Source organism: Panulirus ornatus, chromosome 9 (genome assembly GCF_036320965.1).
Source record: "Panulirus ornatus isolate Po-2019 chromosome 9, ASM3632096v1, whole genome shotgun sequence".
Taxonomy (NCBI): Eukaryota; Metazoa; Arthropoda; class Malacostraca; order Decapoda; family Palinuridae; genus Panulirus; species Panulirus ornatus.
Genome location: NC_092232.1, coordinates 45,629,235 through 45,655,885, shown reverse-complemented (window position 1 = coordinate 45,655,885; position 26,651 = coordinate 45,629,235). Strand labels below are relative to the sequence as shown.

The 26,651-nt window shown below is 48.0% G+C and overlaps 1 protein-coding gene across 4 annotated transcripts in view; it reads left to right on the top strand.

Moving 5' to 3' along the window:
* LOC139750387 (solute carrier family 7 member 14-like) overlaps positions 1-26,651 on the top strand; it is a 579,902-nt gene that overhangs the window by 420,522 nt on the left and 132,729 nt on the right. Inside the window, exon 1 of one of the 4 annotated variants that reach the window (XM_071665123.1) lies at positions 7,799-7,947. The exons of the other annotated variants lie outside the window; for them this stretch is intronic. The gene's annotated coding sequence lies outside the window, so the exon portion shown is untranslated. Of the gene's footprint in view, positions 1-7,798; positions 7,948-26,651 lie in introns of those variants that run through there. 4 annotated transcript variants of the gene reach the window in all.

Here is a 26,651-nt window from a genome sequence, read left to right as displayed (position 1 = left end):
AAGAATGCGTACAACGAAGACCATCAAGAAGTTATGTCAGCCTTAAAAAAGACGAAGAAGAAAAAAAAACGCAAAATTCTAAAAATTCTGTCATAGTGCGTCAACTGGAAAGATCCAGTCTTCAGAATACTAAATAATGCGATACGAAACGAAAGAAAATGAGATTATAATACCGACGTAAGTTTAAAAGTTCTTTCGGCTTCAGAGTAGCAGACCCAGTGAGGTGACTCAACACCAGACGCTCGAGATGAGGAGCAGGTCATCAGAACCAGATAAATACTTAAGTGATATTGATCACCAGGAAGTACGTAAGTCAGGTCACGAGGGGAAAATAAAAACACACACACACCTCTATACGAATTTCAACCATGTCTTCAATGCAGTTCTGGGCCGTCTCCCTAGAACACAAGACAAGGTTATGATTCTTAGTGACACTTTCACATAGAATGTCTATGGGAGTACACCCTCTACGTTTTGTGTGGTGCTCCCTCTTACATCATTTCCTGCTGGCTGCTGTGCTGGAGGGAGACGGGAGGAGTGGGTGAGTCAGGAGGAACCGCTTGAGTTATCATCGCGTCTCTTTCTCAAACACATTAGTCACTCCGCCCACTCGCCACACGACACAAGCCCCCTAGTCCCGCGGTCCAGCCCGCCCTCTCAATGGAGCCAGCCCCACCCACGCTAGCAAACAATTATACACAATTCTGCTCATGGGGACAGCCCCCTTAAACACACGAGTCTCCCCAGAGGGTGGCCAGGCCCCCGGGCCATAATCATACCCACCCTCTTCATGAGGCCAGGCTACCGTACCCTACACCACACAATTGGCTTTATGGGACCAGCTGCCACCATACCATCACCATAGCTCCAGTCTTCACCACACCACAGTCAGTTCCAACTTTCCCTAGGGGGCCAGCCATCATCACATCACCCTCCTCATAATGCCAGCCACCACCACACTACCTTCCCCAAGGGAATCAACCACCACTATACCACCCTCCGCATGGGGTCAGCTACCGCCATACCACCTTCCCCATGGGTCCAATCACCACCACACCAACCTCTCTACGGGGCAAGCCACCACCACACCACCCTCCCTACGGGGCAAGCTGCTACTACCACACTACCCTCCCTACGGGTCAAGCCACCACCACACCACCTCCCTACCGGGCAAGCCACTACCAGACCACCCTCTCTAAGGGTCAAGCCACTACCAGACTACCCTCCCTACGGGGCAAGCCACCCCCACACCACCCTCCGTACGGGACAAGCCACCACCACGCCACCCTCTCCATGGGGCCAGCCACCGGTGTACCTCACGACTCCCCCGCTGGGAAGGGCTGACTCACCACCAGCCGAGCTAGACTTAAAAAAATGAGGAGCCGCGTTTTTCCTTGAAGTCTGGCAACACTGGACTGTTGTTCTGCCTTCCCCTGGCGGCCGTCAGTCCAACCTCAGCCTCTGCTGGGATGGCAGAACCTCCACACAACAGTGGTGTCGCTTCAGCAGTATCATTCTCCTCCTCGTCTTCATACTCACGAGTGTGATCTGCTACACCGAATATACGTACACAGCTGCCATTGCCAACCTCTCTCTCTCTCTCTCTCTCTCTCTCTCTCTCTCTCTCTCTCTCTCTCTCTCTCTCTCTCTCTCTCTCTCCACATGACCAGCGGGGTACGCCGCCGACCTTGGGCTCGTCATAAACCAGGACGAATGGCCGATAGGGTTGGGGGTGGGTTTAGGGGGTTGGTTGGTAAGTTCCATTCCTTCACACACACACACACACACACATACTGCTTGGCCTGGCCTGGTCTCATCCGTTTTCTATCACGTGTGTGAAAACATCCGATAGCCAAGACCTTGAGTCAGTCTACGTCATTCATTGAGGAAGATCGGACGCTTACGGAAGACGTAGCAACGCCCTGAACATGATGGAGCGTTGAACACACGATCTATAACAACCAGTTAATCCATTCTTTTTTTCTCTGATTTTATCTTATCTACGACAACCAATTTATCTCAGTTTTTATCTGTTTTTTTTCCATCTGAAGTGAGACAAAATTGGCAACTGAATGTATTAATCCAGGGAATCTCCTTTTTTTTTTTCCAAAAGAAGGAACAGAGAAGGGGGCCAAGTGAGGATATTCCCTCAAAGGCCCAGTCCTCTGTTCTTAATGCTACCTCGCTAATGCGGGAAATGGCGAATAGTATGAAAGAAAGAAAGAAAGATATATATACGTAGAGAGAGAGAGAGAGAGAGAGAGAGAGAGAGAGAGAGAGAGAGAGAGAGAGAGAGAGAGAGAGAGAGAGAGAGAGAGAAAGAGAGAGAGAGAGAGAGAGAGAGAGAGAGAGAGAGAGAGAGAGAGAGAGAGAGAGAGAGAGAGAGAGAGAGAGAGAGAGAGAGAGAGAGGCAAGAGAGGGAGGAAGGGGGTACAGGAAGGAAAAAAGAAAATACAAAGACGTGGCCTCTGTGCCACGGCAGAGCAGGAAGACACAGACGTGAAACAACAGACGAACTGGAAAACTTGATGTTGCAGAAAACGTATTGAATATGGCTGCCCACCTCACCTCAGCCTGAAAGAAGGCATGAGATGCTGCCCAGCAAGAGAGGAGGTGATGATGAGAGCTCGTCTGGAGGACGAGGCTGTGGGTGGTGGTGGGCCTTAGCGGTAGTGGCCGAGAGAGAGAGAGAGAGAGAGAGAGAGAGAGAGAGAGAGAGAGAGAGAGAGAGAGAGAGAGAGAGAGAGAGAGAGAGAGGGGTTAGCGGGCCCGCGATGAATCCTGGAGACCAAAAGAAATATGGCAATAGGGTGGAGGGGTTACAAAGCACTGTGTCCTTGAGAGAGACACATATATATACCTTGACTTCAGGTAGTGTCTTGGCTCCCCGAAGTCTCCTGGGCACCTGCAGAAGGAAGTCTTCGTGTGGTTCACATCTCAAGCAATGGGAAGGAACGAAGGAGTTACATCCCTATTATTCGTTGGTGCTTACAGAAGCGGGATGGTGCAGGTGGTGGCTGCTGGCAGCGCGGAGGGGAAAGGAAGCGTAAAAAGGGAGTCGGGTTTTGAGGGGTTTCTATGGCTGACAGTTTAGGAGGAGCTTGTTTGTGAGAGAATTGTGAGAGTTCAAAAGATGTAAAGTGGATGTACCTGTGAGGGAAGTGTGTAGTTAAGAGTTATGGCTGAATGAGCCCAGAACAAAAAAAGAGAAAATGAGGAAAAATGAAACAAAGTTTCTGAGGAGGATTTCAGCAGGAGTGGCGCAAAGAGTAGAGGTGGGGGTGTCACGGAGGATGATAAATGAGAGACGCTTGGCTGGCCGGCTGCCTGCCTGGCTGGCTGGCTGGCTGGCTGGTTGGCTAGCTAGCTAGCTAGCTGGCTGGCTGGCTGGCTGGCTAGATGGCTAGATGGCTGGCTAGCTAGCTGGCTGGTTAGCTAGCTAGCTGGCTGGCTGGCTGGATAGATGGCTGGCTCGCTAGCTGGCTGGCTGGCTGGTTGGCTGACTGCCTGTCTGACTGGCTTGCTTGCTGCCTGCCTGACTGGCCGCCTGCCTGGCTGGCTGGCTGGCTGGCTGGCTGGCTGGTTGCCTGACTGGTCGCTTAACTGGTCGCCTGCCTGGCTGGCTGGCTGGCCGCCTGCCTGGCTGGCTGGCTGCCTGCCTGCCTGCCTGGCTAGCTGGCCGCCTGCCTGGCTAGCTGGCTGGCTAGGGTAGTGAGTGGTGTGTGTATGTGTGTGTGTGTGTGTGTGTGTGTGGTCATCATCGTGTCAGTGTGGGATGCACGCGTCAAGGTCCTCACAAGCCAGCGTCCAGCATGGCAATGGATTCCTTTGGCTGGGAACGGGATGAGATGAAGTAATTATGTGATGAAGGTTGACGTGAGGGAAAAAACGTGAGACGATAAAGACAGAAGGGAAATGTAGGTCAGTGAGAGTGATGAGTTAGAGTCAGTTAAGGTCAGTGAGAGTGATGAGTTAGAGTCAGTTAAGATCAGTGGGAGTGAAGAGTTAGAGTCAGTTAAGGTCAGTGAGAGTGAAGAGTTAGAGTCAGTTAAGGTCGGTAAGAGTGAAGAGTTAGAGTCAGTTAAGATCAGTGAGAGTGATGAGTTAGAGTCAGTTAAGGTCAGTGAGAGTGATGAGTTAAAGTCAGTTATGGTCAGTAAGAGTGAAGAGTTAGAGTCAGTTAAGGTCAGTGAGAGTGAAGAGTTAGAGTCAGTTAAGGTCAGTGAGAGTGAAGAGTTAGAGTCAGTTAAGGTCAGTGAGAGTGAAGAGTTAGAGTCAGTTAAGGTCAATGAGAGTGAAGAGTTAGAGTCAGTTAAGGTCAGTGAGAGTGAGGAGTTAGAGTTAGTTAAGGTCAGTGAGAGTGATGAGTTAGAGTCATTTAAGATCAGTGAGAGTGAAGAGTTAGAGTCAGTTAAGGTCAATGAGAGTGAAGAGTTAGAGTCAGTTATGGTCAGTGAGAGTGAAGAGTTAGAGTCAGTTAAGATCAGTGAGAGTGAAGAGTTAGAGTCAGTTAAGATCAGTGAGAGTGAAGAGTTAGAGTCAGTTAAGGTCAGTGAGAGTGAAGAGTTAGAGTCAGTTAAGGTCAGTGAGAGTGAAGAGTCAGTTAAGGTCAGTGAGAGTGAAGAGTTAGAGTCAGTTAGGGGCAAGATGATGTGAGGAAATATAGAAGTGTGAGGAGAAACATCCTATAGATGTCCACCTCGGACCAACACAGGGAGAGGACCAACTTAAAGTTTACGCTTGTGATCGCATCCAAATGCTTCGCTTCCTCTTGCTTTAAAGAGTTGTCTCAACGTTTTCCTTCTCTCTCTCTCTCTCTCTCTCTCTCTCTCTCTCTCTCTCTCTCTCTCTCTCTCTCTCTCTCTCTCTCTCTCTCTCTCTCTCTCTCTCTCTCTCTCTCTCTCTCTCTCTCTCTCTCTCTCTCTCTCTCTCTCTCTCTCTCTCTCTGTACGACCTACGGTCGGCAACCCGTGGCAGATTCTCGGTCCTCATCGTCTGAACCCATGTGTCTCCCTCCCTCTTCCTTCTACCGAAGCCTTAAGCCATGTGTCTCCCTCCCTCTCCTTCTACCGAAGCCTTAAGTCATGTGTCTTCCTCCCTCCTCCTTCTACCAAAGCCTTAAGCCATGTGTCTTCCTTCTTCCTTCTACCGAAGCCTTAACCCATGTGTCTCCCTCCCTCTTCCTCCTACCGAAGCCTTAAGCCATGTATCTCCCTCCCTCTTCCTTCTACCGAAGTCTTAAGCCATGTGTCTCCCTCCCTCTTCCTTCTACCGAAGCCTTAAGCCATGTGTCTCCCTCCCTCTTCCTTCTACCGAAGCCTCAAGCCATGTGTCTCCCTCCCTCTTCCTTCTACCGAAGCCTTAAGCCATGTGTCTCCCTCCTCCTTCTGCAGAAGCCTTAACCCATGTGTCTTCCTCCCTCTTCCTTCTACCGAAGCCTTAACCCATGTGTCTTCCTCCCTCTTCCTTCTACCGAAGCCTTATGCCATGTGTCTTCCTTCTTCTTCCTTCTACCGAAGCCTTAAGCCACATGTCTACCTCCCTCCTCCTTCTACCGGAGCCTGAAGCCACGTGTCTACCTCCCTCCTCTTTCTACAGGAGCCTGAAGCTTCCTAGTACAAAACCATGCCACTACGATCAGACACTTGTGTTCCTTGGCAGGCCACACTCTACTCACCCCTCTAGCACGGTAGGTGGAACTCATCCTCCACACACTCACAGCACAGCACAGCTCTCACTCACCCCCTCACATTATCAACATTAAGATACTAATCTGAACAGAATTTTAATATTTCCTTTTTATTTCTCCACAACTTTTTATAGAAATCTAAGCTAACCTTTCGCTCTACCGAAACTCCAGGTTCATTATCCACATCCCGTAAACAGAAGGCTCAGCTTTCACATCAGCACAACCGCTGTGAGAATCCTGTTTCTCCTGTTTCTCTCTCTCTCTCTCTCTCTCTCTCTCTCTCTCTCTCTCTCTCTCTCTCTCTCTGAAGGACGGACACACACACACACACACACACACACACACCCTTCCCCACACATCGAACACCTCCTGCACTGTGCTCAGTGAGGGGACTTCACGCAGCCTTGCATCACACCCAGAACATTTTTCACACAAGGAACAGTGGATGGGTCAAGCAGCAGTACATAGTGTAACACACCGTCAAGAAATAATGATTCGAGAAGCTGTGGCACAACGAAACGTTGGTCAGAGGAACTGTGGCACAACGAAACGTTGGTCAGAGGAACTGTGGCACAACGAAACGTTGGTCAGAGGAACTGTGGCACAACGAAACGTTGGTCAGAGGAACTGTGGCACAACGAAACGTTGGTCAGAGGAACTGTGGCACAACGAAACGTTGGTCAGAGGAACTGTGGCATAACGAAACGTTGGTCAGAGGAACTGTGGCACAACGAAACGTTGGTCAGAGGAACTGTGGCACAACGAAACGTTGGTCAGAGGAACTGTGGCACAACGAAACGTTGGTCAGAGGAACTGTGGCACAACGAAACGTTGGTCAGAAGAACTGTGGCACAACGAAACGTTGGTCAGAGGAACTGTGGCACAACGAAACGTTGGTCAGAGGAACTGTGGCACAACGAAACGTTGGTCAGAGGAACTGTGGCACAACGAAACGTTGGTCAGAGGAACTGTGGCACAACGAAACGTTGGTCAGAGGAACTGTGGCACAACGAAACGTTGGTCGAGGGATGATGGAGTTGGAGAACCATGGGTCAACACACAGTGGGTTAAGCATGGGCTCAGGGGAAAATAGGCTGATCAAGGAAGAAAAATGGGTGAAGGAACAGTAGATTAAGAAACGGGTGGTCTATCAAGAGTGAATCAAGAAACTACGTCTATTAACGGTAGATCAAGAAACAGGAGGTCTATCAACAGTAGATCAAGAAACAGGAGGTCTATAAACAGTAGATCAAGAAACAGTCGGTCTATCAACAGTAGATCAAGAATCAGTCGGTCTATCAACAGTAGATCAAGAAACATTAGGTCAGTAGATCAAGAAACAGTAGGTCTATTAACAGTAGATCAAGAAACAGTCGGTCTATCAACAGAAGATCAAGAAACATTAGGTCAGTAGATCAAGAAACAGTAGGTCTATTAACAGTAGATCAAGAAACAGTCGGTCTATCAACAGAAGATCAAGAAACATTAGGTCAGTAGATCAAGAAACAGTAGGTCTATCAACAATAGATCAAGAAACAGTCGGTCTATCAACAATAGATCAAGAAACATTAGGTCAGTAGATCAAGAAACAGTAGGTCTATCAACAATAGATCAAGAAACAGTCGGTCTATCAACAGTAGATCAAGAAACATTAGGTCAGTAGATCAAGAAACAGTAGGTCTATCAACAATAGATCAAGAAACAGTCGGTCTATCAACAATAGATCAAGAAACATTAGGTCAGTAGATCAAGAAACAGTAGGTCTATCAACAATAGATCAAGAAACAGTCGGTCTATCAACAATAGATCAAGAATCAGTAGGTTACAGAACAGCAAGCAAAGAACCCAGGGTTGGGGAACCAGTGGGACGTCGGGCATCAGGCTGGAAATCCCAGTAATCGACTATACACAAGTGGGAGGGAGGCCGGCAGCTTCAGGGGAGACACACACACCCCCCTCAACCCTCACCCACACCCGGGGGTTTCTTCCCTGAGTCACGGCAGCACCGGGGAATCATTCCAAGTCTCCGTCACACACACACACCCACACACACACACACACACGCCCCCTTCCGTCCTCCAGGAGCTTTCCTCTGACTCCTGGTCGTCTGGCCGGCCCATGGTCGACTCACACACACACACACACACACTGCTCCCACTCCCGGCTATCGACGCAGCGGGGGTGTGCACGACTCTGCTGGAAGAGGACCCCCAACACCTTGAGATATTCGCTGCCCCATCAACCCACATCAGCACCAGGTAACGGGGAAGGTCTGCACGGGGAGGTGGAACAAAGGGATGGAGAGGGGGCCCCTTCAGGCTAGGGAAGGGAATATTACTCGAGTGGTGATGGAGCTGAGTTTGTTATTAAAGAGGAGAGTGGCAGGAGGGCGAAGGAGGGACACCACCCAACCCCTTCCCCTCGACAGCTGCTGCTGCTGCCTCCTCTTCCTCGTGTGGACGACACATTTCCTCACCTGGATGGGGGACCTCTGGCTCCCGATGGCCTCACCTGCTACAAGATATCAGGCCAGATATCATCACGTCCAGTGAGAGGGAGGGAGGGAGGGAATGGCTACTGATAACAACTTTGAGAACCAGTTTTGAAGGAACGGCGATATCAGTAAAAACAATGAAGATAAGATACATTATGGGGGAAAAAATGTGTTACGAAAACAGTAAAACGTTATCTTTAACGGTGGTATTTACAAGAGAGACACAAATATTTTGATTCCTGCACAGCTCATGTCATTGGCCACCAATGTGGGGTCCGTCTCGTTACATGACCAATACGACGTCCGTCTCACTAATGATCAATACGACGTCTGTCTCGCCACATGACCAACACAAGTGCCCGTCTCACTAATGATCAATACGACGTCCGTCTCGCCACATGACCAGTACAAGTGCCCGTCTCACTAATGATCAATACGACGTCCGTCTCGCCACATGACCAGTACAAGTGCCCGTCTCACTAATGATCAATACGACGTCCGTCTCGCTACATGACCAACACAAGTGCCCGTCTCACTAATGATCAATACGACGTTCGTCTCGCCACATGACCAACACAAGTGCCCGTCTCACTAATGATCAATACGACGTCCGTCTCGCCACATGACCAGTACAAGTGCCCGTCTCACTAATGATCAATACGACGTCCGTCTCGCCACATGACCAACACAAGTGCCCGTCTCACTAATGATCAATACGACGTCCGTCTCGCCACATGACCAGTACAAGTGCCCGTCTCACTAATGATCAATACGACGTCCGTCTCGCCACATGACCAACACAAGTGCCCGTCTCACTAATGATCAATACGACGTCTGTCTCGCCACATGACCAGTACAAGTGCCCGTCTCACTAATGATCAATACGACGTCCGTCTCGCCACATGACCAACACAAGTGCCCGTCTCACTAATGATCAATACGACGTCCGTCTCGCTACATGACCAACACAAGTGCCTGTCTCACTAATGATCAATACGACGTCCGTCTCGCTACATGACCAGTACAAGTGCCCGTCTCACCACATGACCCACATTCCATTCAACAAGTGAAACCAAAATCTTGAAAGAAAAGACCCCAGAGGTCTTGTGTGTTGCGTGGTGTCCGTATTCACTGTCCAGAGAGACAGTAAACGCGCCTGTCACATATCTCGAGCTAGTCCTCTGTCCCTTGGCCGTCGAGACTCCGTCTACACCGTCCTAACTGACGAAATTGACTTGGTTATCAGTGCATCACACACACACACACACACACACACACACACACACACACACACACACACCACAACCTCTTATCACATGAATGTCGACATAATGAAGCAGATAAGAACAGTATGTGATTATATCTCAGAGATAACTATATATCGAAGATCACATGGATGGAAAAAAAATATGTGTGTGTATAATGTGTATGGTGATGGTGGTGCTTATTTAGAATATTTTTGCCACTGCACTGCCACGCAAAACTTGTTGCCTCCCAAAATAAATGATAAATATAAGTCTGCATATTTGTCGTGCATGTTGATAGGCTTAAAAACGTCAAATACACACACGCACGCACACGCACACACACACACACACACACACACACACACACACACACACACACGGGTGATGACGTGTTCACTTCGTGACAAAGATAATAGAACAACAACATTAGCACTTGTGTTCTAAGAACAACCATCAAATATCTATCATATGATCACATAATATTTCATGCGTTGTCACTTACTTTTTATCTTTATCTTTTTTTTTCACTAATAAAGGAAGAACCAGTTATAGAATATCATTAGAAAGAATGCGTTAAAATGATATCCTTATCTGAGGTATGTGAAAACCATTTTATAGTTCTGTTCTGGAAATATTAAAGAAAATGTAGTCGTGGGTATACACATACTTTTTTTGCGCAGTGTACGAAGCACGATAGCGTTACAGATTACGGAACGTATGACGCACTTTAACGTAACGAAACAGGAGAAGATAACGTGAAATTTGAACGTATTAAAGTACGCCTTTAACAACGTTGGTAGAATGAAGAACACTGAGTTTTTCAAGTCGCGGCCCCTTGGTGTGTGGTCGATACAAGGATACACATTCTAGACACAAGGGGACCATGAGCTGCCATTTAGCTCTCTGGAGGATTTTCCTGGAAAAAGCGATTCCCTTATGTTCCTGAAGATAACAGAGTTCGGCATATTGCCTTAACAAAGCAAATCGTCGTCACAATTAGCGTCTATGTCCGGCTGTGTTGGATCATACACGTGTTGTAACTCTCGAAACATTTGAGCTATTACGTCTCACCAGCTTCATGTCTGATTAGGAGGGGGTAAAACTAGCCTCAGACCCAGGTTTAATGATTGTCTGGGATATTCTCATCCTAATCTTTCGCTCTTTCTTCCATGAGCGACCAAATCGCGAAGGGAGACATAGCTATCTACTCCTCATCTTTCTTATTTTCGTCCCTCCTCGAGAGCCAGCTACTCTATGCCTCGCCGCCCACACCGCCCAGCCACCAGTTCGCTGCGCCAGTTATCTGGGTGCAACAGTCGTCACGTGGCAACCCTCAGTGGTAGGGAGTGCCAATTTGACCCATATTGGGAGTCATTAGTGCCAGGTAATGACAGCATGACGCTGGTGGGAAACCAGCCTTCTTGTCCCCTCCACCCAGTGTCAGGGAGTGGGAACACGACACTGGTGGCAACCTACAGTGTTAGGCAGTGTCAGCCGTCAGTGTCAGGTAGTGTCAGCCGTCAGTGTCAGGTAGTGTCAGCCGTCAGTGCCAGGCAGTGTCAACCGTCAGTGCCAGGCAGTGTCAACCGTCAGTGTCAGGCAGTGTCAACCGTCAGTGACAGGTAGTGTCAACCACTCATGATGGTCTGGTTCCCCTGTACAGTACAGGGTCTCAAGGGATCACGTCATCTGTGGCCTCTCTATATAGCACCAATGTTTACTCTTTTCTCTCTATATATATTTTCTTTAATTTCTATAGACATCAGTTTTGGCCACGACTCAACTAGAACAATAGTTGGGAGTCAGGCTACGAACCACAGGTTCCATAGACCTAAAGAAAGTACGTTTCAGGAAAAGAAAAATCTAGAAGTGGATGAACAGCTGGGTTGACTGTGAACTGACTACCGCCACAACCAGGATTCGAACCTCTTACGTTCGACCCTGGACGGCCCCGTGAATGCCAGACAGTCAGGGACGCTAACCGTTACACCACACGGGTGTCCCTATTGCTTCTTGAGTTCCAGCTCCTCATTCATGGTTACAACCCCTGGATCTTCGACGCCTCTCTCACTCATCCCTCCATGCCTCCGTCAGGAGACACCGATGGTGCAGCGTCTCCCCTGACTCTATCGCCACGTCTTCATGTCCCCTTGGTGAAGTTAATACGGGTCTGCGGGGTACTCCATCTAGGATGTCCTCTCCCTCAGAGAGAGAGAGAGAGAGAGAGAGAGAGAGAGAGAGAGAGAGAGAGAGAGAGAGAGAGTTTCAAACCAGCGTAAGGCTTTCCGGTCTCTGCGTAAAGTTTCACCAGGCGTACGTCGCCGAGGGGCAAGGATCCCTGAGACGCTATTAGCGTTGCTCATAACAAGCCACATGATTGAGCTAACTGGGAGAGGCGAGTATGTCCTCCTGAGCTAGACGCTAGTCCACTCTGAAGGTACGACCCTTGAGCATGGTGTTACGACCCTTCAGCATGACGGTACGACCCTTCAGCATGACGGTACGACCCTTGAGTATGGCGGTACGACCCTTCAGCATGACGGTACGACCCTTCAGCATGACGGTACGACCCTTGAGTATGGCGGTACGACCCTTCAGCATGACGGTACGACCCTTCAGCATGATGGTACGACCCTTCAGCATGACGGTACGACCCTTCAGCATGACGGTACGACCCTTGAGTATGGCGGTACGACCCTTCAGCATGACGGTACGACCCTTCAGCATGATGGTACGACCCTTGAGTATGGCGGTACGACCCTTCAGCATGACGGTACGACCCTTCAGCATGACGGTACGACCCTTGAGTATGGCGGTACGACCCTTCAGCATGACGGTACGACCCTTCAGCATGACGGTACGACCCTTGAGTATGGCGGTACGACCCTTCAGCATGACGGTACGACCCTTCAGCATGACGGTACGACCCTTCAGCATGACGGTACGACCCTTCAGCATGACGGTACGACCCTTGAGTATGGCGGTACGACCCTTCAGCATGACGGTACGACCCTTCAGCATGATGGTACGACCCTTCAGCATGACGGTACGACCCTTCAGCATGACGGTACGACCCTTGAGTATGGCGGTACGACCCTTCAGCATGACGGTACGACCCTTCAGCATAAAGGTGCGACCCTAGGGTATGGCGGTACGACCCTTGAGTATGACTGTACGACCCTTGAGTATGACTTTACCACCCTTTGAGTATGACGCTACGACCCTGAAGCACGACGTTACGACCCTTGAGAGTGAAGTTGCGACACTTCAACATGAAGGCACGACCCTTGAACAAGACACGGCTACTTTTGAACACGATGGTTTTTCAGTTCTGAACACAACCCTAAGACCTTTCAATCACAACGGGATTGGCACACTCGAAATGCTTTCCGACCCTGGCTTCTTGGAGGCACAGGGTTCGAGTCTCCCAGGAGTGAACTCCCTCAATGAGAGGCTATTCTTAATGGATGGTACTCGTCACAAGTGACCTATTGGAAGAGTAGAAACTATATGATAATGCTGCTGGTGGTAGTGAACTATTGTGAACATGACGCTTGTGATGAGAGACTGTTATGAACACTCCATTGTCATGGGAGACTGTTATGAACACGTCATTGTCATGAGAGACTGTTATGAACACTTCATTGTCATGAGAGACTGTTATGAACACGTCATTGTCATGAGAGACTGTTATGAACACGTCATTGTCATGAGAGACAGTTATGAACACGTCATTGTCATGAGAGACTGTTATGAACACGTCATTGTCATGGGAGACTGTTATGAACACGTCATTGTCATGGGAGACTGTTATGAACACGTCATTGTCATGAGAGACTGTTATGAACACGTCATTGTCATGAGAGACAGTTATGAACACGTCACTGTCATGAGAGACAGTTATGAACACGTCATTGTCATGGGAAACTGTTATGAAGACGCCATTGTCATGAGAGACAGTTATGAACACGTCACTGTCATGAGAGACAGTTATGAACACGTCATTGTCATGGGAGACTGTTATGAACACGTCATTGTCATGAGAGACTGTTATGAACACGTCATTGTCATGGGAGACTATTATGAACACGTCATTGTCATGAGTGACAATTTTGTACCAGCTGCCTCTGAAGAATAATCTCTTACCAAAGCTACTTTGTATGTCAAGTTACGAATGAAAACATTTACAATAATAATTCCTCGACCACCTTTACCAATGTGAGTCTGACCTCAAAGCTACGTGTTTATCCAGAGTGTCTGAAGATACCTTCACTCACCATGTCTTCTGAGGAGTCTCTCAGAGTTGCAGTGACAGAGCAGGACTTCCACTCACTCTCCTCACTCCGTCTATTGACGTTGCTTATTGTCCTGGCTCTCGGTGTTACCAGATCACTTGGCATGGCAACCCTTCAGTAGTGATTCATGATCGAATATCTTCAGGCAAGAGGCTGAGGAGGTTGGTAGAGTCTTGTGCACCCATGTTTAGCTTTTATGAGAGAGACGGCGTCTTATCCTCGTGCTTTTGTCTGCCTCAGTACACGTACTGCTGTCATCCAGCGACCAGACCCTCAACTGGATGACTGAAAGACGGATCCATACATCGCCAGTTCACAAAGGGTTGGTTGGACGAAGCTTCGTCGCGAGAAAAATGGCAGTGGATGTAGCGTGTTCATTATTCTAATGTCTTCTTTAGTATACGTTGGCTACTGAGGCTAGAAGCGTCAGTCGAGGGCGTAAGTAGTGTTGATCACTTACGCGAGATAGAAGACTGGGTCGCATTACATGTTTTCATCTTTGCATTTTACGAGGCTTGTCTAATTATCGTCCCCAACCCCGGGAGAAAATAAGTTTGAGTGGAGGATGGAATGGAGGATCATATCAATATGATAATGAGACATCTATCCGGTATGTTTGAAGGAATAGTAGTTCCAACAATGTTATCTGGTTGCGAGGCGTGGGCTATAGATTGAGTTGTGCGGAGGAGGGTGGATGTGTTGAGAATGAAGTGTTTGAGGACAATGTGTGGTGTGAGGTGGTTTGATCGAGTATGTAATGAAAGGGTAAGAGAGATGTGTGGTAATAAAAAGAGTGTGGTGGAGAGAGCAGAAGAGGGTGTGTTGAAATGGTCATGACATATGGAGAGAATGAGTGAGGAAATATTGACAAAGAGGAAATAAGTGTCAGAGGTGGAGGGAACAAGGAGAAGCGGGAGACCAAATTGGAGATGGAAGGATGGAGTATAAAAGATTTTGAGCGATCAGGGCCTAAACATGCAGGAAGGTGAAAAGCATGCACGGAATAGAGTGAATTGGAGCAATTTGGTACGCTGGGGTCAATGTGCTGTCAGTGGACTGAAACAGGGGGGCGGCGATCACGTATGCAGAGGAAGAAGAGAATGTATATGTTATCTTTTTTCTTTATCTTCATGTATATGTGCTGTTTTCTGTGGTTCGGGGTGGCGTCGAGAATGGATGAAGGCGAGCGAGCATGAACATAAACATGTGTATAACCCCACCTAAGAGAGAAATGACTGTTCAATCACTAAGTAATCAAATTCCCTTCGTCTCACATACATGACCAACGGGGTCTAGACCAGTCAAATCCCATCAGGCTCCCGTAACCATCAGATAGCATTGTACAGAACGTTACCGGGCAAACGCGGAGGTATATGATCACGAGTATAGTACATATGAACGCGCACTTTCATATATCATGTAACCCTCCAACAGCTAAGGTTCGAACCCTGGCTGTTGGAGGGTCATGTGTTCTATGAAAGAGCGCGTTCATGTGTACTATAATCAAGTTGGCTTTTGGATTTTTGTAGGTTCTATGAAAGTGCGCGTTCATATGCACTTTATTCGTATATATATATATATATATATATATATATATATATATATATATATATATATATATATATATATATATATATATATATATATATATGAATATCTCCCTTGGTAGGGAGGATCTAGTACCATGAGTATTCTTGCTGTATACATCATGAACTGCCAGCTATATCTGGAAGAGCTGACATTTACCAAAGCTTCACGACTTGTGTACACAGTTAGCGGAAGCACTGCTCTCGTAGTCTCACATCTCGCCAACCTCTGTGGTTACGCCCACCGTGTCCTGGGAGAGGAGGCTGCATCAAACCAATCCATTATTAAAGTCTGGTATTTTTCCAAGCCTCGGTTGCATGAGGCGTCTGTTTCGTGTCTCAGCGGCCGTCCTGGACTCCCTGGGAATCTCCAAAAAATCTCTCTCTCTCTCTCTCTCTCTCTCTCTCTCTCTCTCTCTCTCTCTCTCTCTCTCTCTCTCTCTCTACACCTCATGGTCACACTATAGGACTCACAACGGTTAAGGATCGAGTGTTTACATCAGTCAATCTTTGAGTGTCTGTGGGATGACGACCCACACCGTGGGATGACGACCTGCACCGTGGGATGACGACCCGCACCGTGGGATGACGACCCATACCGTGGGATGACGACCCGCACCGTGGGATGACGACCCACACCGTGGGATGACGACCTGCACCGTGGGATGACGACCCACACCGTGGGATGACGACCCCGCACCGTGGGATGACGACCCGCACCGTGGGATGACGACCCACACCGTGGGATGACGACCCTGCACCGTGGGATGACGACCCGCACCGTGACAGTCGTAAATCCACGACATATAATCACTGTACGACCGTCGGTGGCAACAAAAAGGTATATCTGTTTCTTTCCTTCCACGCCTTAGCTTTTGGAACGCTTGAACCTACCAAGTCTTTCTTCACCCTCTTATGACCTGCACCATCTTAAAAGACGAGTTTTCCACCTCCTTAAAAGCAACTAAACAATTTTCTTTCTTCTATATATCTTCTTTTTTCCTCTTTTTCGTATACTTGATGCAGTAGCTGGTCTCAGTGAGTTCTTCCGTCTGTCGTTGGAGCATTTGTGGGAACACAATGATGTACCTGGAGGTAAACATTAAACTCAGGGAAGGTTTTTTTTCCCTTCGTCATCATCGTCTGTGTTTATTAACATGGTTGTGCCACGAGCAGACAACCGAGGCGGTGTCACAGGGGCTAGTGATGAGGCTGGGAACACTGTCTCAGTGCCGTCAGATCCAGTAACTCACACACACACACACACACCCACACACACACCCTCACACACACACACACCCTCACACACACACACTCACCCACCCACCTCACACACACACCCACACACACTCACACACACCCACTCACTCACACACACACACATTCACACACACACACACACACACTCACACACACCCACTCACTCACACACACACACACACTCACACACACCCACTCACTCACACACACACACTCACCCACCCACCTCACACACACACATACACACACACACACACACACACACACACACACACAAATATCATAAAAGGAACTCACTAGCATGTTGGTCCAGACTTCTGACTCTTTTATTCCTGCTGCTGAGGGATCTATTCATTAAACCTCCCACTCCAGGATAACCTGCAGTTTGCTTGTGCTGCCCTCCCCATCATTCGCCTCCCCATGGTGGAGAGGGTACGTACTTGAGAACGAACGCCCACCGCCTCCCATGGTAAACATCTCATGAATAAGTGATGAAATCCTTCACTTTTATAAGCAACGTGACGGTCTCCTGGCCTGCAAGACACACTTTGTCAGAAACGTTGCTGCTTTGACGAGATTCTCAAGTCTGCCATGAAGGCCGTTGGGGGACCAGTGGGTGTGCGGGGGGGACACATGATGCAGCAACATCTCTCTCTCTCTCTTTCTGGCTCCAGCACCGTGGTCCTCACCTCCTACTGGTGGAGGAGAGGCCACAGGGCCAGGACAAGCCTGGCTCCAGCTCCGTGGTCCTCACCTCGTACTTGGGGAGGAGAGGCAACAGGGCCAGGGTAGGCTTGGCTCCAGCACCGTGGTCCTCACCTCATACTGGGGGAGGAGAGGCCACAGGGCCAGGACAAGCCTGGCTCCAGCTCCGTGGTCCTCACCTCGTACTTGGGGAGGAGAGGCCACAGGGCCAGGGTAGGCTTGGCTCCAGCTCCGTGGCCCTCACCTTATACTGGGAGAGGAGAGGCCACAGGGCCAGGACAGGCTTGGCTCCAGCACCATGGCCCTCACCTCATACTGGGGGAGGAGAGGCCACAGGGCCAGGGTAGGCTTGGCTCCAGCTCCGTGGCCCTCACCTCATACAGGGGGAGGAGAGGCCACAGGGTCAGGACAGGCTTGGCTTCACTCCGGATGGCACCAGCGGAGGAAGCAGATCGGCTGGGTAGATAACGTAGATTGGAAGGCTGGAATAGTCAGTAAGTGTGGCCAGAGGAAGAGCTGCCAGTAGACGAAGAGTGAGAAAATTCTAATAGATAAGATAAGATAAGATAAGATAAGATAAGATAAGATAAGATAAGGTAAGATAAGATGTCTTTATTGTCAAATTGCATACAGGATACAAAATGAAATTATAGCTAGAAGCTCAATTCACGGTCAAAAAACTATAAAAATCATGAAAGAAAAAGTACAAAATATCACATAGAAGATACCACACGTTCCCTTATGACTTGTAAGTTACGGAGAACAAGGTCTCACACTGAGCTAGAACATAGTTAGAACATCGGATCTTCCTCCTTAACTTTGCATACGAGGTTGAGTGAGTAATGAAGGGAGACAGCAAGCCTCCACTGCCCACCATTATCAGTCATCACCAACCCGACGCTCGCCTCCTCCTCCTCCTCCTCCTCTGTACATACACCTCCGGCTCTCTAAAGTTCCCTCACTGGATCTCTTCATGTCTCAGGGGGGCTCTTCCTCCTCATGCAGTGCACTACCTCCTGCCATACATACCACCACAGATCCTGACGACCTCCTGCTACATGCCTAACGCCACTCTACCATCTGCATCTCTCCCGTGTCAACATACCATCTGTTGTATGTACGATATCGCTACACCATCTGCCATATATGTCCTATATCAATATACCCTCTACTGTGGGTATAATGTCACTATATCATCTGTTATATGTCCTATATCAATATACACTCTGCCATGTGTCCAATGACCAGTGTCCAATGGACTCTCTTGGAGTAGCGCTGGTTAGCGTTCCAGACCGTAACGCATTCACGGGCCGCCCAGGGCCGAGCGTATAGGTTCGAATCCTGATTACGACAGTCGGTCCACAGTCATCCCAGCTGTTCATCCGTCCCTAGGGGTTCGTTGATAAAATGGGTACCTGGTTCAGGCTTTGATTGCTGCCCGTGCTGTCTCAGCTAACATAAGAAACTACCTGTCCATCAATCTATCTATCTATCCATATATATATACATATATATATATATACATATATATATATATATATATATATATATATATATATATATATATATATATATATATATATATATATATATATATATATATATATATATATATATATATATATATATATATATATATATATATATATATATATATATATATATATATATATATAATATATATATATATATATATATATATATATATATATATATATATATATATATATATATATATATATATATATATATATATATATATATATATATATATATATATATATTATATATATATATATATATATATATATATATATATATATATATATATATATATATATATATATATATATATATATATATATATATATATATATATATATATATATATATATATATATATATATATATATATGTATATATATATATATATATATATATATATATATATATATATATATATATATATATATATATATATATGTATATATATATATATATATATATATATATATATATATATATATATATATATATATATATATATATATATATATATATATATATATATATATATATATATATATATATATATTTTTTTTTTTTTTTTTTTTTATACTTTGTCGCTGTCTCCCGCGTTTGCGAGGTAGCGCAAGGAAACAGACGAAAGAAATGGCCCAACCCCCATACACACGTACATACACACGTCCACACACGCAAATATACATACCTACACAGCTTTCCATGGTTTACCCCAGACGCTTCACATGCCTTGATTCAATCCACTGACAGCACGTCAACCCCTGTATACCACATCGCTCCAATTCACTCTATTCCTTGCCCTCCTTTCACCCTCCTGCATGTTCAGGCCCCGATCACATAAAATCTTTTTCACTCCATCTTTCCACCTCCAATTTGGTCTCCCTCTTCTCCTCGTTCCCTCCACCTCCGACACATATATCCTCTTGGTCAATCTTTCCTCACTCATTCTCTCCATGTGCCCAAACCATTTCAAAACACCCTCTTCTGCTCTCTCAACCACGCTCTTTTTATTTCCACACATCTCTCTTACCCTTACGTTACTTACTCGATCAAACCACCTCACACCACACATTGTCCTCAAACATCTCATTTCCAGCACATCCATCCTCCTGCGCACAACTCTATCCATAGCCCACGCCTCGCAACCATACAACATTGTTGGAACCACTATTCCTTCAAACATACCCATTTTTGCTTTCCGAGATAATGTTCTCGACTTCCACACATTTTTCAAGGCTCCCAAAATTTTCGCCCCCTCCCCCACCCTATGATCCACTTCCGCTTCCATGGTTCCATCAGCTGACAGATCCACTCCCAGATATATATATGAATACTGCAGACGCTTCCTGTCAATACAAGAATTTGACCAAACGCCTTAAGAAGTACTTTAAGTCGACTCATTTTTCTTGTATTATATGTCTAAGTCTTCATACAGTTGGACAATTACTACCTTCCTACCTCCAGCGATCTGAGCCTCACCTGATAACTGAAGGAGTTCTAGGATACTAAACCAGTGAGGTGGGATCCTTAGTTGTGTCCTTAGGAGGGAAAGGAACGTGCTTGAGGCGCCTGACCTGTACGCTTCTCCGGTACGCAGGCACCATGCGTATACACTTGTAGCCTGACCTGGTACCTTCGTCTATGATCATCTTTATGATTCTAGTCTGCTGTATGAACGAGTCGTCGTGGTCCACCAGTTCCAAGTATGATGGAGCCTGGGGACGGTTGGCGCGGCAGCGGCGGGCGAAGCGAGGGAGCGTCTGGTCCCGCTGCCACCCTGAATAATTAAACAGGTAGCGCAAGGGCCTGAGGAGAGGCCCTCCCTTGACCGGAGCAGCTCGGGTGGCTGCACTACCTTCCTCTGCTCATGGAGGACCTGGCTCTCCCTCAGGTGATGCGAGCAACGTTCCCTCACAGCGTATAACTAAACCTGCGCCAGGTCGTGTGTACGACTCATTCTAAACCACTTGATTACAAGGGAAACGTAGCTTCACTATTGGATCCTGCTGTGTGAACAGAGCGAGAGAGAGAGAGAGGGTGTTGCGCAGGTTATCATAGAACCGTCTTAAGGGGAGAGAAAATTTGAGGAGAAATATCATTTTTTCGTCGTGGAGGCTTTGCTTTATGATTGGTCACACTGTAAAGTAAAAATGTAGGGTTTTGTTCTACAGTTCGCCTGGGGCAACAGACGGTGGAGGAGGAGGAGGAGGGACACAGCCTTTGTGTCCCAGTCTACAGGGCGCTGCTCCGTTGATGGTTGACGTCATAGACTCCTGTTGTTTCCGTTGGATCCTCCTGTTTAGTCTGACTTCCCCCCTCTCGCATAGGGTCGTTCATTTCGATGAGCCAATTAAAAGGGAAACAGTGAGCTGTTGTGGAGGGTAGCTAGCTGTTCACGACTGTTTGATGAACCTCAATGGAAGATAAATGGTGCCTGGATGTTGGTTATCTTGGCCTAAACTTAATCTTAAAGATAATGTCGGTGGCTTCAGATGCGTCAGGGAAACTTTCCGCTCTCTTGAAGGAGAGCAAAACACACACACACACAAAAAAAATTGTATCCTCCATCATTATAATTCCCATCTTCTGGGCAATTAAGTGGGTGACTGTCGTCAGCAGTGTCGGAGGTCATTATAGATAATGGCAGCTTCGTCGGCCACAACAGTGGCCACACGACACCACTCTCAACTCGGTAAGCACTGGAGCAGTGTGCCTCTGGTGGCTCCTACCACACCGTCCGTAGTAGGTGAGACCTCCACGCCACTACCACACCATCCATGGTAGGTGGGTCCTACCACACCGTCCGTGGTAGGTGGGACCTCCACGCCACTACCACACCATCCATGGTAGGTGGGGCCTCCACACCACTACCACACCATCCATGGTAGGGGGGACCTCCACGCCACTACCACACCATCCATGGTAGGTGGGTCCTCCACACCACTACCACACCATCCATGGTAGGTGAGACCTCCACGCCACTACCACACCGTCCATGGTAGGTGGGTCCTCCACGCCACTACCACACCATCCATGGTAGGTGGGACCTCCACGCCACTACCACACCATCCATGGTAGGTGGGATCTTTACGCCACTACCACACCATCCATGGTAGGTGGACCCCCACGCCACTACCACGCCACCGATGGTAGGTGGGACCTCCACGCCACTACCACACAACATAAACCATGTAGGCTAGACTTCCACGCCACGACCACAGCACACATGGATGGCTGAACGTCCACGCCACTTCTACAACCTATCTACCCAGGTTGTCCATACCGCACTGAAATACCCACGTCAAGTCATCCACGAAAGGTCTATAAGAATATTTAAGAACAAAATACATCTCACGGAAGCAAACGTTCGATTTACGTGTGTGGATGGTGGTTGGTGGTGGGAGGGGTGTCACGTGACCCCAAGATCCATCACGTGACTTCGCGGTTCCGCACTATCCAATCAGAGAACAATACCTCTCTTGATTTGGCCAATAGACGCTCGGTGGAGGTGGGCCGGCAACTCGAACTTTGAATCAGTTTGAGGATGGCGCCTCGCCTCGTCGTATAAACCTGAAGTAATTCAAGTTTATACAACTTATTTTTTTCAATGAAAATGACGGGAACAATCAGTGTCGTATTTAGGTCAACACTGCGTCTTGCCTACTTACGTCCAGCACCGAACGGCCACGTATACGTACGATAACGACGCCGACGCTGAAGACCCCGACTCTCACGACCCAGACGATGACGACCCCGACGATGACGACCCCGACGCTGAAGACCCCGACGCTGACGACCCCGACGCTGAAGACCCCGATGCTGACGACCCCGACTCTCACGACCCAGACGCTGAAGACCCCGACGATGACGACCCCAACGATGACGACCCTGACGCTGAAGACCCCAACTCTCACGACTCAGACGCTGAAGACCCCAACTCTCACGACCTCGACGCTGACGACCCCCGACTCTGACGACCCAGAACCAGCCCCTACACTGGAGGAACCCCGCGATCTCTTCCGACGAGCCTATTAATCCCGGTCCCTCTGGTGCCTGCGCTGCCAACTGTGAGGTAAACATGCATTAAATTTCTGCTCGGCACACCGAGGGGCTCCTGGGGGTGGAGACAACGGCGAGGGAAGGTACAGACAGCTTGGGGTAAATGTATCCCACTGTTTCTGTGTGGAGACTGGCCTCTCGAGGCCTGACCGTTTTGATGCCTCGTTTCCTCTATCAACGTAATATGTGGAAACACATTATATGATTAGGAGAGTGGGAAAACAAAGAAAATGGTTACAAAATGAAAACGATCGAAGGAATGGAGACAGAAAACGACCCCAGGAAAGAGGGAATCTTCGAGCAATGAAGAAGGTTAGAGAAAAAAAGATGAAGGGGGGGACTATTGCCAGTGGACTCTCTAAGATCAATAAGTCAAAGAAAATGTTCATTACACAGAGACCAGAGGAGGAAATTGAGAGCAAAGAACAAGAGTTCTTTCTTGGGGTGAAAGACAGAGGGGGTATTGACTGACGCAGAGGAGAAGTGTTGGGGGGGACACTATCACAATGGAACATTGCAATTAGTAAGTGAAGCTCGAGGGAGGATTATATACTAGTAGATATATAACAACCAAGGAAATATATTGAGTGTGTTATGCTTTGGTGAGGTCCAAAGTGCTCAACATCAATACACGAAAGCGGAGCTACGACAGAAAAGGTTATAGCCAACGAATGGACTCGACCAGAGTTGAGATCGAAGCAAGAAGTAGATGAACTGGGAGGTAACCACATTCCAGCGAAAGCTTGAGTGGTACCGGAGGAAGAACTGTAGATTGATGAAGCAATACAAGTTGTGGACAAGGCGAATGTAATTCTTGGGTAAGAAACCAACACAGTGGATAGATATGGTTGACGTACTGAGAGGATAACCAACAGAGAACACTTACAGAGTGGAGGTGTGTGTCGCCAGGAGATACATAGGAAGGTAAGAAACGTCAATGATAACAGTGAAGAGCTACTTGTGGTGTCCATCAAAGGAGACATGAAGGGAAGGACGAGAGAGAAATGAGGATACGGGCACTGGGGTAAACACATGGGACATCAGAAGAAGGTAGAGGACACATCAGCCCCACCACTAGCACAGCATCTCCTCCAGACACAGTTGAGGAAGATCAGGCACCCAGGAGCCTTCAGAGACTGAAAACCAAATGCTCAACCACACCCACAGATCCTCCAGCGAAGCTGTAAATAAGGAGGACTTCTCCCATGAATTACTACACCTGTAACTGAGATAGATTATGTTCCCACTCAATCTTAATGTCCTACAGCTTGGAAGACAGCACATGTCACTCTTAGTACCCAAACTTGCTAGCACAGAGTCTCTTGATAGTTTACGACCTGTTGCCATCTCTCCAATCACTAGTCTAATGTGTGAACGTTTTGTGTCTGACTGGGTAGACCTTCAGCATTTTGGAAACATGAGGTCGTCCTCCTCCACTCATTGCCTGGTCGGCCTCCTAGACTCCACTTACCGTATCTTGGAGAAGAGCAAGGCCTCGGTGCTCGATGGTACTCACCTTCGTGGACTTCACTAAGATTTTCGAGTTGGAGAACAAGAACTTCATCACGAGCACATCCGTTGATCATGGAGTGCTGGGGGTGGTGTCTGGCTGGCTTGTGGTGTCCTCAGAGCGCACCGAGATGAGGCCAGTACCCTCCCTCACCCTCATCACTGACGCCCTGAGGGACACAAACCATCCCTTGGAGGTATGTAGACGACCTCCATCTTTGGCATCGCTATCCACAACAACTCTCCTCACTTCACTGTCCCCCTCAGCACATCAACCGTCATGCATAGATCACGTCCAAAGGGCGTCACCATCACTCACACCCCACGACTGATGATGCAAATCAACACACGTTCAGGCATTGTGCCGCCTGACCTCACCCCAGCAGACCTTGACGTCCTCTGGGTAGTTAGAAACCTCGAAAGTCTTGATCTCATTACAAATGACGGTTTGAAGCGAGAGAGTCGTGTCAATGCTTATCATCCAGTGTCCATATGTAATCCTCAGTGACCAGCATAGAAGAACCTGTGGAAATGACCATGGAAAGTACATTTCAAACCTCTCCTCCGCCGCTGGCTGGGAGCTGGCGCCGGGGCAGTGGGGCAGTAGTTATCGGCCGGCTCTGATTGGAGACACACACACACACTGGTCACCCCCTCTAACTTGTGTTCTCATCCCCTTTGCTGTCAAGCTTCGAAATAAACATATTTTTGTACTATAGGTTTGATCGCAAGCGTAAGAAGACCCATAGAACTTATACATATACCGTCTCACCCTTCATCATGTGAGGTTGGGAGGCGTTCCATCATCAGCGCTCAGGAAGGTTTGCTCCTCCTACATCCTACCTAGGCACACTTACGTACACCTCTCCAAGCAAAGACATGAGAGATCAGGAGAGGGTAGGCTACCACCCCCTGTGTGAATCTCAGAATGCATTTGCTGGTGTCAGCCACCCAACTACGACTTCAACTACGACTGTAGAATGACCTTGGTTAACGACGTAGTTTGATCGTATGCCATGACGTGAATCGCTGTAGAATTCTGTGTTTGTTGACGTTCGTGGGCACAGGGCTTGCTGTATGCTGCATCTGGTGTCAGCACGTCACTCTTGTACTATGGGAGATGGCTGGATGGTACTCTTGTACCACAAGTGGTGGTAGGGGATACCTTGTACCACAAATGGCAGTAGGATGGTACTGTTGTGCTGCAGGCGGTGGTGTGGTGACACCATTGTACCACAGACGGTGGTGGGGTGACACCATTGTACCACAGACGGTGGTGGGGTGACACCATTGTACCACAGACGGTGGTGGGGTGACACCATTGTACCACAGGTGTTGGTGGGGTAACACCATTGTACCACTCTGGGTGTGGTTGACGGGGGGGGGAAGGGATTGGGCGTGTCGTGTGAACTTGTCATGGGTGGGGAGGTGGCTGGCCATGTCAGACACGCATGACGGTGTCCAGCCTCCCCACACTATGACCTCTGACTTCCCCTCCCTTGCTGGCGGATCAGCTTAAAGAGACGCACCAAATATCCATTTGTTTACTTCCGCCCAGCCACGTCATCTGAGGGCCTCGTGTGTACTCAGTGCTTATCAGTATGCTCACGTGCACTCAGTCTCTATTTCCATATCTGTAATGCTTTACGTCCTCTCATATACTCTAAGAACGACCATAGCCTCAGATGCGCTCATTCGCTACGCGTCTCTTACGTTTCCTAGATCCAGCCAAACATTTTGCTGTCCTGTTCTCTTTTCATGGAGCCTATGCACTTTAAGACCAGTTGTGTTTGCAATTTATTTTTTTCTCTCTCTCTCTGGTCCTCGTCGTATATCGAGTTCTGCTTTCCTGCTTCAGTGATGCACAATATATACAATCATGTGGTCCAGTTCGAGTTCTGTCATTTTCAGTCATATGCCACGTAGTAGTAGTGGCTGTCACGTTCCTTTCCCTAGGCACGAGGTATTGTCTTTCCTCTCTCTCTCTCTCTCTCTCTCTCTCTCTCTCTCTCTCTCTCTCTCTCTCTCTCTCTCTCTCTCTCTCTCTCTCTCTCTCTCTCTCTCTCCAAGGGATACTTGCTCCTCTTCGTTATCATGTTTCCACCTCCAGACTCCACTGTCTCCGCTCCAGGGGAGAGGAGGGCGGCGTCTACGCCTCCTGCAGTATAATAAACACCTGTTGCTCGCCGCCCCATATGTCATGAGTCTCCCAACGTAGATGCCATCTGACTTCATACTCCCCTACCCTCTAAACCTTAGCTCCTG